Here is a 2,843-nt window from a genome sequence, read left to right on the forward strand (position 1 = left end):
GAAAGCTTGCCCAGGAGCGGAGTGGAGGCTGCTACGGCAAACCCCCTCTTTCCGGCAGCAAAATGGCCTTTCTAGCGGCGATGGGCAGGTAGGCGGCACCAAGATCGGCACGGCGGCAGAAGGGGTAGTGCGCGCGCGGGGGGGGGGGGCGAATCTAGACATGTAAAAACATTTTTCGCCTGATAGTGGTGGCCCATACACCGCTTTTCCTTCCGCCGGATCCCCCAAGCGCCCCTAGTGCGCTGGGTTCAGCCTGGGATCGCCGGGCCAAAAAATGGGCCGAACCGGCGGAATTCGGCGTCCTGGGGGCGTGACTGGTTTTTTCTTTTTGGCGCCGACGAATAAAAACTTGCCCTGGGGGCTGTTGGGGGTGCAAGTGGAGATGCTCTTAGTTAAAAAAATTTAGGGTCTCTTAGTTAAATTATATTAATAGGTAGCTGAGCGAGCGTGTGGGTGTGGCTAAATTTTCTTTCGGAAATGTTGCCTGCCGGCCGATCGGCTAAGCCATCGCGTCGGTTCCACAGGTCCTCATCTGCACGTGGGGCCACACACTTATTCGTCCATATATCTCCAGCAGCTCGGCTCACATGCGCTTCTCCCTCTCGTCGCGCTCCTTCAAGTCCTGATGCTCCCGTGCCTCCTCACCTGAGCTGCTGAGATGCCCACACGACATGGGCGGCCGACGACCGGGATGCTATGACCGCTGCGCCAGTTGCTACAACGACAGTGACCGCGAGCTGCAACAGCGGTGCCAGGGGCATATGGGGATGCAGCCATTGCGCACCGTGATGCTGGAACCTTGCTTCGACAAAGCTGCGGCCGGCAACCAGAGATGCTTGGACAGGTTATGGCGACGGCCACAACAGGAGTTGCATCTGGTGAGGGGCGAACCTACAACCACCCGCACCGGGAGCTGCATCCGGCATGGAAAAAAGCTGCAATCGGCGAAGCCGCGAGCTGCGCCCGGCGTGAAAAAAGCTTCGACCAGCGAGACCACGAAGGTGAGTCTGGCCTCCGGCGTGAAGAAAAGTTGTGACCGGCATGGAAAAGAGTTGCATCCAGCATGGAAAAAATATGCAACCGGCGAGGCTGCGAGCTACGTCTGGCGTGGAAAAAACCTGCGACCATGAGCCAATTTGCTACTACCGGCAAGACGATTTGCTACGATCTGCGAGGTCGCAAGCTACGTCGGGCGCGGAAAAAAGCTGCAACCGGCGAGTCAATTTTCTACGACCGGCGAGACGATTTGCTACGACCGGCAAGTCGAGTTGGTGCGACTCGAGCAAGCAGTGCTACAACCGTTCGAAGAGGCCGCAACTACGGCGCAAGGGCGGCGACGACGGGCCCGCGACCGGCGAGCTGCAACTGGTGGTCGCGCGGCCCTACATCCGTCAGTTCAAACGCTTGCGTGTGTCTTATGGCACGGCCCTGGAGATGCCCTAAGTTTTCTGCTCGGCCCGCATGCCCTGCCTTGCCTGCCAAATGCATGCAAAGTCTGCGGGCTGTGGACCTTTCCTTTCTTGGCCACTCATCGCAGCAACAATGACCAACGGTACGTACCGGAGTCCCAAGTTCACCCCTAGCTCTTCTTCAACCAACCAATCACTTGACTTGACTTGCGCGCACACACGCAATTGTGGAGAAACCCACTCTGGCGCCCACATGTAAATGCCACCCGCCCGTCTGCTTGCCGGCAAAAAACAGTCTGCCGCTTGGCTTGGTCGGCGCCCGCTATTTATACATGACCAGGCCCGGCAAGAGCCGCATCACTCCTTCGCTCCCTATCACCTCTCTGCATCACACTCGCCATAGCCTCGAGTTCCAAAGCATTCTGGGGCAACCTCTCCACCGAACAAAAGTAGGAGCTCTCCGGCATTGTAGCCAACTGGAAGACCCGTTGGCCAGCGGATACGACTAGCTTGCCGGCGAGTTCTTCGGAGGGCAGCGATGCCGACGAGACAATGGAAGAGGCGGCCGACGACGTGGCGCATGAGACGGCGGACGTTGCTAGCTTTGCATCGACTGCGCCGCCACCATCGTTCGCGCCCCGCCGCCACAAACAACAAGGTCGGCACTTCCACGAGTGTCGTTGTCGATAGTGAAGAAGAGTAGAACATCGGGGGCCGCCACCGCTTGGGTCCCAGGAAGGCCACTGCCGACGTCTTGCCGGGCTTCGTAAAGGCCACCGCTCTCCCCCTCCCAGTGAAGCTTCACTTCCCGGTCTCACAGTCGGCCGGTGAGCTTGCTGCCGGACATGGGAAAGACAGGTCGTGGGACACGGGTGCCGTCATGGCCGACGATCATTTATACTAGGTTAAAATAGCCCATTCTGCTATAGTTTAGTTGAAATGTGTTGGAAATGTAAAGATTTTTGTCCAGTTTGATGAAAATTATCCGGTTTGCGTGTAATTCGTCCGGTTTGAAAATGTATGTTTGCATGGTTGGATGGCCGGCTACTATATCATTGTCCACGAACCCGTCCATATGCGGATGGATACTCGTAGACAACCTTCCCGCCATGGTCAAGCACTCGTTTCATCATATAACCTTGATAGCCTCGTAATTGAGATTGAGCGGATAACAGAGAGCCCCCCGCGTCGCCCCCGCTCGGGCGACTCGGGCGGGATCTCGATCCCTAGCCGCCGCCGGTCCCCTCCCCTCCCTCCCTCCCCTCCCTCCGCCGCCGCCGAAGGACGCCGCCGGCGATGGCCCGGGGCTGACGGCGGTGGCGGGGGTCCTCCCTCTTGCCTGCGCCGTGGGGGTGGTGCGGCGCCCCGCGGCATGGGTGGCGCGGCCGATCTGGCCTGGCGGCGCGGCGGCTGCCTCGGCCAAGGGCCGATCTG

Source organism: Triticum dicoccoides, chromosome 4A (assembly GCF_002162155.2).
Source record: "Triticum dicoccoides isolate Atlit2015 ecotype Zavitan chromosome 4A, WEW_v2.0, whole genome shotgun sequence".
NCBI classification, from domain to species: domain Eukaryota; kingdom Viridiplantae; phylum Streptophyta; class Magnoliopsida; order Poales; family Poaceae; genus Triticum; species Triticum dicoccoides.